This window comes from Tupaia chinensis, unplaced genomic scaffold (assembly GCF_000334495.1).
Source record: "Tupaia chinensis unplaced genomic scaffold, TupChi_1.0 Scaffold000622_1, whole genome shotgun sequence".
Lineage (NCBI taxonomy): Eukaryota > Metazoa > Chordata > Mammalia > Scandentia > Tupaiidae > Tupaia > Tupaia belangeri.
Window position 1 is genome coordinate 96,092 of NW_006160142.1, and position 17,416 is coordinate 113,507.

General features: G+C 39.1%; 1 protein-coding gene and 1 pseudogene across 1 annotated transcript in view; one reads left to right on the top strand and one right to left on the bottom strand.

The window, feature by feature from the left end:
• FOXN2 (forkhead box N2) overlaps window positions 1–17,416 on the top strand; it is an 84,360-nt gene that overhangs the window by 49,749 nt on the left and 17,195 nt on the right. The window lies entirely within an intron of this gene.
• Window positions 16,589–17,400, bottom strand: LOC102482028 (heme-binding protein 1-like; annotated as a pseudogene).

Genomic DNA, 17,416 nt, shown 5'->3' on the forward strand with positions numbered 1-17,416 from the left:
TCCTGCTGCACCTTTATCTTTTAGCTTGTGCCATATTGGAAGCTGGAGAGGTAGCTATCAGTCTCTGTGTTTTCATCCCTCCCATAGCAATAGATTGCTGTTGCTTGTTACTTGATGCAAAGATCTTAGAGGGGTAGGTTTCTTTATTCTTCTCTTCCAGTTTTAGTCTTAAGCAGGATCTTTATGCCTGTGCCTCAGGAGTATGGCTCTCCTTGCCTTCCCCAGGAACAGATAGCCTTTCCATCTACTCAGTATAGAGCTTAGAGCTGTACCCTTTAATAGCCACTTCTTCACATGGAGCTAGTGTCTGGCATGTTGAACAACACAGATACTGTCATAGAATGTCCTTATTGGAAAACACTGTTCTCTGGTTTCAGCCAATTTCCTGTTCATTCCCATCATGATATGTAAACTCTGCCTAGTATCAATGGGAGCTCTTAGGCACAGGTGAGTGATCATTTCCTTTCCCACAGGTAGCAGGTCTCTATCATTGTAGGATCTAAGCATGAGCAGATTTTCTGCACTTCTTCTAGTGGCATATAGTCTAGACTTAGCATGGACTGAGTTTTGTACTTCTCTTGCAACAGCAGCCATCCTTTGTCTGGGAACAGGGTGGAGAAGGTGTCTCTCTGGCAGTGACAGACAGCTTTTGTTTGTATTAGAGATGAGTCTAGGGTGCAGACAGGTTAGCACTTGTCCTTCTGAGACACCTGATCTCCACCTTGTGCTCATTTGGGACCTAGAGCATGGATGATCTTTGCCTAATGTCCTTGCTCTAGCCTCAGACATTGACAGGGTCTGCACATCCATCTCTAAATGTATCTTTTTTAGGTCTTGTGCTAATCCTATTATCTTCCTCCTCAGAACCAGGTGGAGGCCCATGGAAGAAGAACAGGCTAGTGAGTGCAGACTCTGCTGTCTAGGAATGCCAAAACTGTCATGCTAACTCACACTAGATTTTAAGAATCTATCAATACTTGAGTTATTTTTCTTACCTTCTTTATGCCTGCTACTTCTGTGTTCTGCCAAAGGTGAAACAGTTTACATATTATGTCTCTGTGTAAGAGACCCTGTCATACTTTAGAATTCAGTTTATTTGGTTGCCATGTAGCCTTAGCTCTTTGATGAACTTATTAAAATAGTACCATTTTGGGGACTGGCAGGTGGCATGGTGGTTAAGGTGCTGAACTTCCACATGGACAACCACTTGTGCTTGTGTCCTAGACCTGTGACTTGTTTTCTTACTTTCCCTCTCTCTCTGGTCAAATTAAAAAATAATAATAAATAAAATTAAATAAATAATTCTTTTTATTTTTAAGAGATTTTTGCTGTAAGGCATGTGCTCTTGCTAGAGAGATAGAAAGCAAAAATCACCCCCCCCCTTGGGGGGATGGTCACACAGCAATCCCTTCTCTTCCATTTTCCTCTCGGGATTTCGGGCACGCACATACATGTGCCCAGTGTGAGCTTTAAGCTACCGAGTCCAGGACTTGAACCATAGTCAACTACGTGGAAGTCCAGTGATGTAACACTTTCTGCTGGTCCTAGTAATTCTTTTTTAAAAATTATCATTTCGTAGATTGGTTGATTATTTATTATTTACTTAATTCATGTTAGGATGAAAGTTATATTCTCTTGTGACTTTCTGTATTCCAATTGGTAGCAGAACTCTCACTAGTATTTAGAATAAAAGATAAAAGAGCAATGTAATTATATTTTTAGATGACTAAAGAATTTTCTAGGTGAGTACTATTCAAATTTGAATATACTGTTCACCCAGAAATCGTGTTAAAATGCAGATTCTGATTCAGCAGTTTTAGACTGGGGGATGGGTTTCTCATTTCTAACCGGCTCCCAGGTGATCCTGATGTTGCTAGTCCATGGACACACCCTGAGTAGCAAACATTAGGATACGTTATCATGTTATAACTAATTAAAAGAAGGTTGTATTAGTTATCTGTTGTCATATAGCAAATTACTCCAAAACTGAATGACTTAGAGTAAAAACATTTCTTTTTTTTTAAGGAGTTATTTTATTTAATTTTATATATTCATTTATTTTATTTTAATTTGACCAGAGCGGGACAGAGCAAAAGAGAGAGAGAAAGTGAGAAAGCAAGACACCAGGTCTGATACTTGAACTGCAGCTGAGCCATGTGGGAATCCAGCCTCCTTAACTACCACACCTCCTGCCGGCCTCAAGTATGAACATTTCTTACCCACCTTTTCTGTGAGTTAGGAACCTGAGACTGGATTACCAGGATCCCTTTCTCTTGGTCTCTCAGAAGACTGAGATCAAGTTGCAGACTGGGGCTGCAGTCATAACAAGGCTCAAATAGGAAAAGATATACTTCTAAGCTCACTTGTTTTCAGGATTCATTCAGTTCCTTGTAGGCTATTGCAATGAGGGCTTGAGTTCTAGCTCAGTTCTTTGCCACATGACCTTCTTTATAGGGCATTCAACAACATGGAATCTAGATTTCTTCAGAGCAAGCTAGTAATAAGATCCAAAGAGAGAGTCCAAAGTAGGAGTTCCAGGATTTTGTAATCTAATCCTGGAAATTACATCCTATTATTTTTGTCGAATTTGTTGTTAGAAGCAACTAATTATTAGGTCTAGCTCGTACCCAAGGAGAAGAGATTATAGAAGAGTGCGGATACAAGGAAGTGGGGTAATGAGAGAAGAAGTTGCATGCCATAGTAATACTGTTGGATTTTGTGTATGTGTGAGCACGAAATGGGATTAAGATTCAGTTTTATGATGTAAGCTATTATAAAGAACCCTATTTGAGTAAAATAACATTTTCTTATAATTTGTCAAAAACAAATCACCATAAACACTCAGCTAGGAATTTAAAACTTATAAATTAAGAACTTATTTTACTGACTCTGTGATCTCAGTATACCTATTATTATTATTTTTGGGGGGGGAGAGGTTTTTGCTATAGGGCACGTGTGCTCGCCAGACAGACCAGAGAGAGACACAGAGACAGAAAGCAAGAAATCATCCCCCAAGGGGGATGGCCACACCACAATCCCTTCTCCTCCATTCTCCTCTCGGGATCTTGGGCATGCATGTACACGCGCCTAGCGTGAGTTTAAGCCACCAGGTCCAGGGCTCAAACCACGGTCGACTACATGGGAGTCCAGCGGCATAGCCATTATGCTAACTGCTGGTCCCAGTATACCTCATTTCTTAATATGTGCAATGGGGTTGCCTGATTATTGGCATCAAGTTTTAATTAAAAGCATTTCTCTGAAGAAAAAACTTAATTGATAACCCACTTGAATAAAATTATTACAGGGATTCTGTAGCTTTAATATAATAGTAGATTTGTGAAAATCTAATATTGTTGAAATTTAAACAGTAAAGTAAAGATGTTATAAGCTTTGGAACCAGGTTTTGCGATGAGGCATACGGTATTTGGAGAAGTGCTATATGTATGTAGGGGGAGAAATTCCGCTAAGTAAGATATAATACATAAAGTAAGTGAATTTTTTGCTAGTCCAGTATATGTGAAGTATAGTGGGCATCCTGAAATGTTCCTGGCTTGAAGGAGTTTAAGTTTTAATAAGTAAGGAGGCAATTAAACATAATACAGAATAGAAAGAAAGAAATATGATAATGACAGTGTGAGCAAAGGATTGTCTGATCACAGAAGAGATAATTGTTATCTAATACATTTGGGGAAATTTCATGGAAAAGTTTGCTTTTAAAGTTAACTGAAAAAAAAATAGGTTTTCAGTAGGTAGGGAAAATAAAGAAGACCAGCATAAGCCAAAGGGCAGTAATATAATTCACTTGCAGCTTGGGGAAGTAGGCATTCTCTGTGGGTGAGGAATGTGGGAAAGCAGAGTGATCCAGAATATGAAGCTTAGTAAATATTGTGCTGTTATTTGGGACTTCAGTTTTGAGGCCAGTCAGCGAAAGTTTTTAAGCAGGGATATGATGGGGTTTTATTGTATTTTATTTGCAATAGTGTGAATAATAGAGCAATTTGTTGTCTTAAACAATATTCAAATTCCTTGCCAAAGGAATGCTACAGTCAGTTGTACTATGCAAACAGAAATAGTTTCAGTGAAGATGTGGGATTTAAACAGTTATTAAGCACCACCCTTCTTACATTTGAATCCATTGATGTCTTTCTTATCCAGTCTAAAACTGTAGCATATGATATGGTTAGCTCTAGAGAGTCATCTTTTCCTTGATTTGTCCAGCACTACACTTAGTTCTCTATTTACTTGCCTGGACTCTACAGCTTTTTTTTCTACTACTCAACCTTTTAAACTTTAGTGTTCACTATTTTGTCTTTCTTGCTGTTTCAGTGTTTTCTTGAGTAATTTTATCCATTCCTGTGGTTTCCTATATCATCTATATTCTAGTAACTGCTAGATCAGTCTCCTAAAATCCAGACCTGAGTTAACAACTAATTACTAGATGTAGAAGTGTCTTCACAGCATATCCAGAACTGAACTTGATTGCACTCTCTTCTTCTAGGATCTGGCTAGGATTTAAAGCTAGAACTGAGTCAGCGCCTAATTATTTAAATATTACTACATTAAAAAAAATTATTGGACTCATTTATTTTTAAAAAATTTGATCAGAGAGGGACAGAGGGAAAGTGAGAAAGCAAGCCTCCAGATCCGGGATTTGAACTGTGGTCGACCATGTGGGAGTTCAGTACCCTTAACCATTATGCCATCTCCTGGTCCCTGAATATTCCTACATTTGAAAGGAATTTAGAGATTGTCTTGATGAATTTCCTTATTTTATAATCTGGAAAATGAGACCCAGAAAATTGAAATTAGTTGACCATAATCTCATAACAAATACCTAGAAATTGCTTCTTTTTGCCTAGAGGGTATGTGTGCCCACCAGAGAGACTCAGAAGAAAATACCTCTCAATTCCCTTGGGAAATGGTCACTCCATAATCCTTTTTCCTTCATCTTTCCCTCCTTTTAAAATTTTAGACACACATGCACACAAGTACTTCTCAAGTCTCTGGGTTTGAGACTATGTGGGATCGACTATCTTTACTAGCCCATTGATCCAGCTCTAAATTGCTTTTTGATTCTGGCCATTTTTTTTTCAGTTTCTACCATAATATTGGCCTAGTACAGGTCTTCTTCATCTCTCATCAAATTGAACTATTATATAAACTGAAGGGTTAACACGGAGAATTAGAAAAAGATGTTCTTTTTCTAAGACTGAGCTGTATGACATGGTAAAGTTAGAGTCTCTGAGCTCCATTTTACTTTAGATTTTGTAAATAATGAACTTTATAATAAAGTAAATCATATGACATACTAAATAAGAGCCAGACTTTTTAGTGTGTTTTCCCTGATCTGCCCTCTACTTGACTTTGCAGCTTTTTTTCCTTCTTTACCCCATGACCTACCCTCCCTAGAATACTTGCTGTTCCAGTATATTGTAAATAGTTCTTCGCTTATTTTGTTCTGTCTACAATTCATTTTCCTAGTTCTCTGTCTACGAAGATACCAGTTCCTAAAAGCCCAGCTCAGAAGTCTTCTCTCAAATAGCCCCTGCTTTTGCACACATTTCATGTTTTTATAGCATTTTGTTACCTTTATACAGTGTATATCACATGTTATGTACAGGTTTTCTCCTCCCACCAGAGAGGTGTGAGCTCTCTGAGGTTAAGGACTTTAGAGAGAAATAATTTATTGGGTTGTCTGAGTACTTACTCCCTGCCCTCTAACATGGTTGTAGCAGAAACCAAGGTTCTTTCCAGTTGTAGCTGAATGTTCCAGGGTAGGCAAAGATAGTCAGTCTTGTCCTCTGAATGTATGTTAGGGGTGGGAAGAGGGAGGAAGGAGAGAAAGAGATTATTCCATAGCTTATTAAAAGTTCAACTTTCAGGCTGGCAGGTGACTTTGTGGTTAAGGCACTTAACTCCCACATGGCTGTCCATGGGCTGTCCATTGAGTCCTAGACCTGGCGGCTTGCTCTCTTACTTTCTCTCTGTGGTCAAATTAAATAATAATAATAATAATAAATTAAATAAGATGAAATAATTCTTTTAAAAAATACAAGCTCAACCTCTTTTCATTTTAATGTAGAATTCTATTTCATTCTATTTAATAGCAACATGTGGATGTTCATTTAATTTTCTATTTTTTTGTTATAAACACTGTTCCTGTGAAAATTCTTGCACTTACCTCATCTCATTTCTTCCTGAGTTAAATTTCTAGTCAAATTGTACAGTAATGAGTATGTACATATTTTTTAAAACATATTTCCAATTTGCCTTTCAAAAGGATAGTAACAATATTGTCTGCCCACTAATAGTTTTTTCTCTGTAAGTTTTTTCTATACTTTAGCCAGCACTGGGCAATATATTTTTAAACATCTTTAATCTGATAAAAAGCAATATATCATTATAATTTGTATTTCTTTTTTATGGTGGTTTAGAGATCTTTTTGTGTAGGCCTCTAATTCTTTAGTCACATAAATTAAGATATTTCTATTCTGGACCAGCAGTTGGCATAATGGCTATGTCACTGGACTCCCATGTAGTCAACTGCGGTTTGAGTCCTGGACTTGGTGGCCTAAACTCATGCCGGGCGCGTGTGTGTTTATGCCCAAGATCCTGAGAGGAGACTGGAGGAAAAGGGATTGTAGCATGGCCATCTCCCGGGGGGGAGGGGGGGGAAGGGCTGACTTCTATCTTTCTGTCTCTCTGTCTCTCTCTCTTGTTTTGGTGAGCACATGCACCCTATAGCAAGAGCCTCTTAAAAAAAAAGATATTTCTAGTCTATATTTGTTAGTTAGATAAATTTGCTCAATAATAATAACAGCTACATTATGTAACACCTTAAAGACATGCCTATAACCATTTTATTATACTGTTCTAACTGAACATGTATTGAAAAATTCTGTACCGGTTGTGATTTAGTAGTCGCCTTTTTAGAAACAGCACTATTACTACTACTGAGAGCCTACACTTAAAATTTACTGTGTACTGTATACTATTGTATATATTTATTAACTTATTCAATATACTAGTATAATAATTTCTATTTTAGAGTTTGAGAAAATTTAGATAGAACTTATATATTTTTGTCTAAAGTCACAGAAGAGTTGGAATTTGAACACAAGTAGTCAAGTTCCAGGGTCTGGTCTCATGACTATCATACTGTGTAAACATTAAAATAGATAAGCAGAGAAAAAAAATTTTAATTCTAATAAAATTGGGATAGCGGATTTTGTAGTGGTTATATTGCTGGACTCTCACATGGCCAACTGTGGTTCAAATTCTGAAACCACAGAATTGGTGGTTCTTTCACTCTCTCACTTTCTCTTTTTCTGGCTTCAAAATCACGCCAGGCACATGTGCATGCATGCCCAAGATCCCAGTAGGAGAACAGAGGAAAAGGGTCTGTGGCATAGCCATTCCCCTTGGGGGATAATTAGCTTTCTGTCCTTCTGTCTGTCTTGTGAGTACACGTGTCCTATAGCAAAAATCTCTCTAAAAAAAATCTCTAATTGACCAGCCTCTGCCAAAAATGATCTAGAACAAAAGGAAAAGGCATAGATAAATAATAAAAATCAAAAGAGATGACAAGTTTAGATATTGCAAAGAGGATATCATGAACAACTTTATGAAGGGAGGGCTCTGTGGCCCAGTAGTCAAGGAAGCCAGAGACACGTGGCCGATACTGCAGTTCGAATCCTGGTCCCAGTGGATTGAAAAACCACACCAGCATATATATGTGTGTATGTCCAAAATCCTACTGGGAATGAAGAAATGGAGGAGGGATTGTGACATTGACCATGCCCTATTGGGAGGTGTTCTCTTCTTCTCTTTCTCTGTCTGTCATGAGTGCACATGCCTTCTGGCAAAAAGAAAAGTAAAAAACAGCACCTAGGAAAAAACAGCTTTGCAAAACTGAGGGAAAAGTAGAAAATATAAAAAAATCCTAAAATAACTGAAGAAATCGAGTCAGTAGTAAAACAAAACTCCTTCAAATTCAAAGTACGTTATAGCTAAGATTTGCCTAATGGTGACAGGAAAAGAGCTCCAATATTAAACTCCCCAATTTCCTTAAGTTTGTTATTTCTTCTATATGACTTAGAGAGAGAGAAGACTGGTGGCCAGTTGTGTGACTGCTGTGCCATTGTTTGGCCCTAGCCTAATTTTAATACCAGAGTTTGATAGAGATTGAAAGTGGAAGGTCACAGTCAAGGCTTATTCATGGATATAGATGCAAAGGTCTCAAGCAGAATATTAAGAAGCAGAATCTAGCAGTGTATAAGTAACGAATATCACTCAATTATTCCACAATGTGAGGTGAAGAAAATGAATTAATATAATCTATTATTACAAATAAAAAGAGAAAAATCATGTCATCATCTCTAAGGATGCAGTAAAGGTATTGTTAAAATACATCACCTGAGACCAATAAATGGTATAATGGTTACATCACTGGACTCCCATTAGTTGACCATGGTTCAAGTTCTGGACCTGGCAGCTTAAAACTCATGCTGAGGGACCAGCAGATGGCGTAAATGTGATGTCACTGGACTCATCTCCCTCTAGGTGATTTCTTGCTTTTTGTCTCTCTGTCTTTTTCCGTCTCTCCGATGAATGCACTTTAGGAAACATCTCTCTTTAAAAAAAAAATTCAACATCTGTTCACCTAGTAATTATTGAATATCTAGGAATAGAGGAAACCTCCTTAAACTGATAGTTTCTCTACAAAAGCCATATGACATCTATTACTTAACACAAACTGTTATACCCTCTGTTGCCACATCTCTTTGTATTTTATTGAGAGTCTTAAGTAGAGTACAGTAAGGAAAGAAGGAAAAGGTATAAAGAAAAGAAAAAAACAAAGCTGTTTTAACATGGTAAGATTGTATATGTAAAAACATCTGCTGTAGGACTGGCTGCTTGTGCAGTGGTAAGCACTGTGGTTAAGACCTGTGTGTAGGGAGCTGTATTCAACATAGCCATCTGCAGTATGAGTCCCTGCCCTAGTGGCTTGAAAAGAATGTCAGGTATGTTGGGATGGGACCAGCAGTTAGCATAATGGCTATGTTGCTGAACTCCCATATAGTCGACCATGGTTTGAGTCCCGGACCCGGTAGCTTAAACTCACGCCGGGCACATGTGCATGCATGCCCAAGATCCCGAGAGGAGAATGGAGGAGAAGGGATTGCAGCATGGCCATCCCCCCTGGGGGGGTGATTTCTCGGTTTCTGTCTGTCTCTCTCTATCTGGCGAGCCCACGTTCCCTATAGCAAAAACCTCTCAGCTTCTTGCCTCTCTTGCCACTCTAGCTTGTTTGCTGGAGGCTGAATTATCAGTAGGAAATCTTCATTTCTCTTATACCCTGAAATCACTAGTTTGCAGGAGCCATGAGGAATCCTGTAAGACGAAATTTTGACCAGTTCTTAAAGTCATTCCTCTTGTACATCCTAGATCTGTCCAAATAGAGTGAATTTTTATGATAAAGCAGGGTATGGGCAGCTTTGGTGGCACAACTCCATAATGCTGAGAACATCAGAAGGTCCTAGGTTAATATCACAAGGTCAGCCTAAACATGTAGTCTTCCATGTGTGTGCCCATGATCCTGGATGACCAAGGCCAGATTATAAGGTGAAGAACTTGTTGGGATGGGACCAGCAGTTAGCATAATGGCTATGTTGCTGAACTCCCATATAGTCGACCATGGTTTGAGTCCCGGACCCGGTAGCTTAAACTCACGCCGGGCACATGTGCATGCATGCCCAAGATCCCGAGAGGAGAATGGAGGAGAAGGGATTGCAGCATGGCCATCCCCCCTGGGGGGGTGATTTCTCGGTTTCTGTCTGTCTCTCTCTATCTGGCGAGCCCACGTTCCCTATAGCAAAAACCTCTCAAAAAAAAAAAAAAATCCTGATAGGATGGAGAGATGAAGGAAAAGGATTGCTGCTTGACTATACCTCATTGAGGGGTATTTTCTCTCTGACTCACTCTCTTTGGCAAAAAAAGAAATCCACTATGGTCATATTAATAGAATTAATAATTTAACAGGATCATTTAGTTAGAGTAATTATTTAAGAAATTCAGTTGCATTTCTATGTATTGGTAGTAATAATTTAGAAAAATGAAAACACTTAAAAGATAGTATTTATAAAAGAGGTAAATAAGAATCACCAAGAAAAGATGTACAACCTTTATAGAGGCATAAAGACCCAAGAATGGAGATACTGTATGGTAAGATATCAGTTCTTCCTAATTGATCACTGCAGTTTCAAACAATTTCAATAGAGTTTAAGGTGTAAGATATGGAGGAGTGGGATATTGGTACAAACAGCAAGCTAATTTTAAAATTTATGTGGACATGCGAAGAGCTAAGAATTGCCAAGACCCTTGAGAAAAGCAAGATGGGAGATTAGCCTTATAATAAGTAGCAACATTTAATATAAATTTTAGAATAACCCAGACAGGGTATTATTAGCACCAGTATTGATAAATAGATCAATGGAGTAAAAGAGAGCCTAGAAATAAATCAATGCATATGTGAGGGATCTTTAAAAATGTCATATGCACATTATGAAAAAAAATGCATGGATTTCAAGATTTTTGTACTAAAATAAACTTGTACTTTAATTCCCTTTTTCCATAAACTTTTTGAAATTCCCCCCTTATATACACTTAGTTACACAGGTAGTTAAATATGTTTATTCTGCCTTTCTATTTCATAAGGTAGACATACACCTTTTTATAATATAATCACTTAAAGTCATATATTTCTTTTCTTAAAAGAATTATTTACTTATTTAATTTTATTTGTTATTATCATTTTATAATTTGACCAGAAAGAGAGAAAGGGAAAGTGAAAAAGCATGCCACCAGGTCCAGGACTCTAACTGCAGTCAGCCATGTGGGAGTCCAGCGCCTTAACCACCATACCACCTGCTGGCCCCAAGCTATGTATTTCTTTATAACTGCTACTTTTGTTGCATACCAAGTTGTATTCTGTATTTCATTATCATTTATTCTAAGTACCTATTAACTTTCATTACTATTTCTTCTTTGAGTCATAGGTTTTAAGTAATGTTTTAAATATTGGGTCATCAGAAAAGTCATGATGTGTTTTTCTATGTAAAAATGTATCATGACTTTTCCAACGACTTTAGATTAAACATTTTCCAGTTAATTTTTTGCCCTTTTTTTTTGGGGGGGGGGAGGTAGAGAGGGAAGTGAGAAATCACTCCCTAGGGAGGATGGCCATGCCATAGTCCCTTCTCCTCCATTCTCTTGGGATTTGGGGCACTCATGCAGATGTGCGTAGCTTGTTTTTCAAATCACCAGGTCCAGGACATGCAACTGAGCAGTGGACCATGTGGGATTCAGCCACCTTAACCACCACGTGACTAACTTTTGGCAGATATTGATCCTTTGAAAAGTATTATACTTCCTTTATGGCCTAGCACATAACAGATCTTCATAAATATATAGTCGTTGTAGAGGATGTTTGTTCTCTACTTGCTGGATGTTATGTTCTGTGTCTGTTGAATTGTTTGTTAATCATATTTATTTCGTGTGTGTGTGTGTGTGTGTGTAGAGGTTTTTGCTATAGGACGTGTGCACTCGCCAGACAGACAGAGAGAGACAAAGAGACAGAAAGCGAGAAATCACCCCCCAGGGGGAATGGCCACGCCGCAATCCCTTCTCCTCCGTTCTCCTCTCGGGATCTTGGGCACGCACACACACACGCCCGGTGTGAGTTTTAAGCCACCGGGTCCAGGATGCGAACCGTGGTCAACTACATGGGAGTCCAGCAACATAGCCATTATGCTAACTGCTGGTCCCTCGAATAATATTCTTTTTGGCGTAAAGTGCTATTTTTCTTTTGGTTGGTGAATCTCTCAACCACTCTGTCCTTAAGTCTTTGTTTTGTGAATAGCATATATCCAGATTTATTTTAAAATCTCAGTTTATAATTCACCTTTTGATTGAAGAAATCAGGACTTTTTTGTTTGTTATAATTACTAATATTTTTATTTATTTCTACCATATTATTTTGTACTTTTTGTTTTGCTTTTCCTAGTTCTCTCCTGTATTAGTAATGCATCTGCCCAGACTGCCATAGCAAAATACCACAGTTTGGGTACCTTGAATAACAGAAGGTTTTTTGTTTGTTTGTTTTTCTCACAGTTTCAGAGGCTAGAGATTGATGGTCAAGGTATCATCAGCGTTGATTTCTTATGAGGCTTCTCCCCTTGGAGTGAATGCCTTCTCACTGGCCTTTTCTCTGTGCTCACTTGCTCCTTCTCTCTCTCTTCTTTCATGAGGACACCAGTCCTGTTGGCTTAAGGCTCCACCGTATGACCTCCTTTAACCTTAATTACCTCTTAAAGGCCCTGTTTCTAAGTACAGTCACATTGTTGGTGGAGAACTTTAACTTAGGAATTTGGGGGTAACACAATTCAGTTGAAAACATCTCCCCTTCCCTCCTTATCTTTGTTAGTTTTAAATCCACTGCCAAAACTCCGTCATCCCATTATTTTTCCTTTATTACTTTGGTAATGTTATCTTCACTTTTGTTTTTAATGCTGCACATTATGCATTTCATTATGATTTTATATATTCTCTCTGAATCTAGATTTATCCTTATAGTTACCAGTTTCAGTGTTTTTTTCTTTTAATTTCTCTCTCTTAAAAAAAAATATCTATTGGGAACCAGCAGTTAGCGTAATGGCTATGTCGCTGGACTCCCACATAGTCGACCGCGGTTCGTGTCCTGGACCCGGTGGCTTAAAACTCACGCTGGGCGCGTGTGCGTGCGTGCCCAAGATCCCGAGAGGAGAATGGAGGAGAAGGGATTGCAGCGTGACCATCCCCCCTGGGGGGTGATTTCTCACTTCCTGTCTCTATGTCTCTCTCTGTCTGTCTGGTGAGCCCCACGCCCCCTACAGTGAAAATCCCTCCAAAAAAAAAAAATCTATTTATCATCTTCCATGAGTGAGAGAGACAGAGAGACAACACCTCCAACAGGGTCTTTTTTTTTTTTTTTTTGAGAGGTTTTTGCTGTAGGGTGCATGTGCTCGTCAGACAGACAGAGAGAGAGACAGAGAGACAGAAAATGAGAAATCATCCCCCAGGGGTGATGGTCACACCGCAGTCCCTTCTCCATTCTCCTCTCAGGATCTTGGGCACGCACGCACACGTGCCCGGCGTGAGTTTAAGCTACCGGGTCCAGGACTTGAACCGCGGTCGACTATGTGGGAGTCCAGCAACATAGCCATTACTCTAACTGCTGGTCCCTACAACAGGATCTTGACGCTACAATCTATCTCCAGCCTTAGCCAGCCCTGAATCACGGGCACATATGTACCCAGCATAGTCAAGGTGGTCTCCAGTGCAAACTGGAACCTTCTGATCAGCCTCAGTTTCTGGTTTTATCACTGAGCCACTGTCCAGCCCCCAGTATCATTGTTTATCATTGTTTATGCATTTAGGATTTCCTTAGTGAGAGTCTTTTAATAAAGAATACTTTCAATTTTAGTTTGAAAATTACTTTTATTTCACCTTCACTCTTTTTTTGTTTTTTGGTTTTTTTCCCCTCTTCTTTAGGTTTTTGCAATAATGGTGCATGCACTCGCCTGAGAAGAGACAGACAGAGAGAGGAGATGGCTAGGAGAGATGGCTACACCACAATCCCTTCACTTCCATTCTCCCTTGGGATTTTGGATATGCACACATCCATGCCTGGTGTTCCACCGGGTCTGGGTCCCAACTGCGGTTAGGCATGTGAGAGTCCACCACGTTTTGGTTTGATTTTAGCTTTGTTTTAAAATGTTAGCATTGATGTCTGACATCTATTTTTCTAAATTTGTATAAAACCCAACTGAAACATTTTAACGGTTAGATTTTAACTGAGAAACATGTATTGCCTAGTGCAATACAATTTTAATCAGTTCTTTTTTTTTTTTTTTTAATTCAGTGGTTCTGAAAGCACTGAAAAGATAGATAAGGTGGGCAACTCTACTAAAATGTATAGGGCAGGTACCTGCAAACATTACAGAAATGGTGAACATTACCTTTTCTCTAATCTGTTCTTTACAACTTCTTTAAGAAACATTTTTTTAAAGTTCAGCTCTTACAATGTTTCTAATTTCTTCAAAATCTTCAGCGGTTCTCTACCAAGTTAAGTAAAGAAGACTTGGAGTTCCAAAAGGCAAAATGAGAGAAGGCACATTTCCTGTTTCCATTGCACAAAATATTTATTTTGTTGTAGGTGAATCTAGTTTAAAATAATATTTCTAGAATTCTTTGTGTTCCATCATTTAAGCCCAGTAATGCAGAGGTAAAGTCTTTAGTTGAGAAGTTAAAATTAAGTTCCTTTTTGCTATGCACTCTAAAACATAGTTTAGCAAATACATAGTTTTATCTGTTTCTGATAGTTCATGAGCAGACACAGTGAAAGGAAGTGCTGCCATGGTAACATAAACCAGACTGTTATTTGAGACCATACTCAACATATTTAACTGCCCTGAAACTGCAAGGTTCCAATATCAGTTCTTTAAATTTGCTATTTCAAGGAAATAGTGGTTCTAGTATGATGAAAACAAATTACAGTCTTTTTTCACAGTAGAATTTGAAAAGTAGACATAACAGTTTCTAAGGAATATAATCTTATTATAGAACATACCTAGAATTATTAAAATAATTGTCTTGTTCAATGTGTGAAAACTAATTTGTGCATATTTTTTCTATTTTTTCTATTGCTGTTGTTTTAGATATTTTTGACTTTGGGGAAAAGGGTGTTGTAGGTGCTAACAATTTAAAGTTTTAATTTCCCATTATCAAAACACAGTTTTTATTTGGGCCAAATAACTGAACATATCTGATTTAAGAAGTTTCATCACTTTAACCTAAAATACATTTATCAAACTTGAATTTTACTGAAAAAATTAAGAATGCCAACTGCTAGTTTCTTTTTTTCTTTTTTTTTTTTTTGAGAGAGATTTTCGCTATAGGGCATGTGCACTTTCCAGACAGACAGAGAGAGACATAGAGACAGAAAGCGAGAAATCACCCCCCAGGGGGGGAAGGTCACACCGCAATCCCTTCTCCTCCATTCTCCTCTCGGGATCTTGGGCACGCGCCCGGTGTGAGTTTTAAGCCACCGGGTCCGGGACGCGAACCGCAGTTGACTACGTGGGAGTCCAGCGACATTGCCATTACACTAACTACTGGTTCCCCAAATACTAGTTTCTTATAGTTCATGTCATATCTTGCTGCTGGGTTCTGCAGAAAAAAGTTTCACCTGATATGCGCCAGATTATGATGTCTATATGATAATGTGATTAATACCTGTGTGTTTCTTTTGCTGTTGTTTTAGATTTTTTTGCCATCGGGTGTGTATGCTTACTGGAGAGAGATAGAAAATGAGAAATTACCCTCCCAGGAGGATGGCCACACTGCACCACACCATAATCCCTTCCCCTTCATTCTCCTCCTTGGGATTTTGGGCACACATGCACAAGCACCTGCTGTGTTTTACAGGTTGTTGAGTCTAGAACTCAAACTGTGGAGTTAGCCATGTGGGATCTAACACCTTAACCACCATGACACTTGCTGGTCCAGTTTTTCTTTTCCTACATATTCAAGTTGCTAGATTGTTAGGAACTCCCTTTCACTTTCTATTTATTTGTTTTTATTTTGTTTTGTTGAGATTTTTATTATAGGACATGTGCGCTCACACCAGAGAGACAGAGAGAAAGTGAGAAATCACTGGGGATGGCCACTCTGTAGTCCCTTCTTCTCCAGTCTCCTCTTGGGATTTTAGGCACACATGCACATGCTCCTGGTGTGAGTTTTTAAGCCACTGGGTCCGGTACTCAAATTGTGGTCAACTACGTGGGAGTCCAGTGATATAACCATTATGCCATCTGCTGGTCACACCAAGAGGTTTTTTTGTTTTTTTGTTTTTTGTTTTTTTTTTTCCCCTCCATCTAAATTTATTTGATCTCCTGTTTTTGTTTTTGTTTTTTTGAGAGACTTTTGCTATAGGGTGCATGCACTCTCCAGAAAGAGAGAGGCAAAGAGACAGAAAGCAAAGAATACCCCCCCCAGGGGGGATAGCCACACCACAGTTCCTTCTCCTCCATTTTCCTCTCAGGATCTTGGGCACGCATGTGTGTTTAAACCACGGTCAACTACATGGGAGTCCAGCGACATAGCCATTACGCCAACTTCTGGTCCCAATCGCCTATTCTTTACCACCTAACTTTTGTCTTTTATTCAGAATTAATTGATTTTTGTTTTATTGCTTTAGTTTTTTTCTTTGTGTGTGTGTGTGTGTGTGTGTGTGTGTAAGTCTAAGATTTTATTTTTAGTTTCTTTTTTAGACAAAGCTCTTGTAAGAATCACAAGTGAAAGATCATACTAAAAATCACATCTTTACCCCAATAACAAAAATACAAAATCAATAAATTAGAAACATCAGTTTTTAGTGATCCTGGTAGCTGGGAAAATGCTGCTAGCATTTTTCTGGTCTGCCATAGAACTTTCTAGCTCAATGGGAAAGATGCTTTTGGCCAGGGAAGTTCTTGGCTTAGTGAGTCACTCATGTCTTTATCAGCCAGATCTCATTGCAATGCCCGTAGGGCTTCATGGGAGGGTCATACCTGTGCAGAAGTAGACATCATTCTTGTAGGTGGCTGTGCCCTCGGTGAGTTACGTAGTCTGCCTCCTTGACATAATCACCAAACTGCATAGATTAGACTGTGATGCTCTCTCGCTCCTCAATCTTTTTTTTTGGAGAAGTTTTCGCTATAGGGCACGTGCGCTCGCCAGACAGAGACAGAGAGACAGAAAGCGAGAAATCACACCCCAGGGGGTATGGTCACGCCGCAATCCCTTCTCCTCCATTCTCCTCTCGGGATCTTGGGCACGCACGCACACGCACCTGGCGTGAGTTTTAAGCCACCGGGTCCGGGACATGAACCGCGGTTGACTACGTGGGAGTCCAGCGACATAGCCATTACGCTAACTGCTGGTTCCCTCGCTCCTCAATCTTGATGCTTTGGTCACTGGGATTCAGAGGGTTGCTTTGAAATTGGTTTGGAATCTGGAACCAAGACTTTCAGTGTCTTCTGAAGGGAGCCGTCTTCACTGGGGAACACTGCAAAGGAAATAAAGACTGTCATCCATAACCCAATTCCTTTGTCAGTGTGCCCCCCATGTACTTCATGACCTTGGGCATTGCTTTGCACAGAGCCTTATCCACAGGCTTATCTGTCACTTCCACTATGGCAGACTTGCGTCCTTCACAGGCTCTTTCCTCATAGGAGGCTTCTTCCTTCTCCCCTTTGCTCAGGACCTTCCAGGGCCAGTCTCTATGCTCCCAAACAGCGAGTTCTTGATCATGCCCAGCATGCTGTTGCCGAAGTCA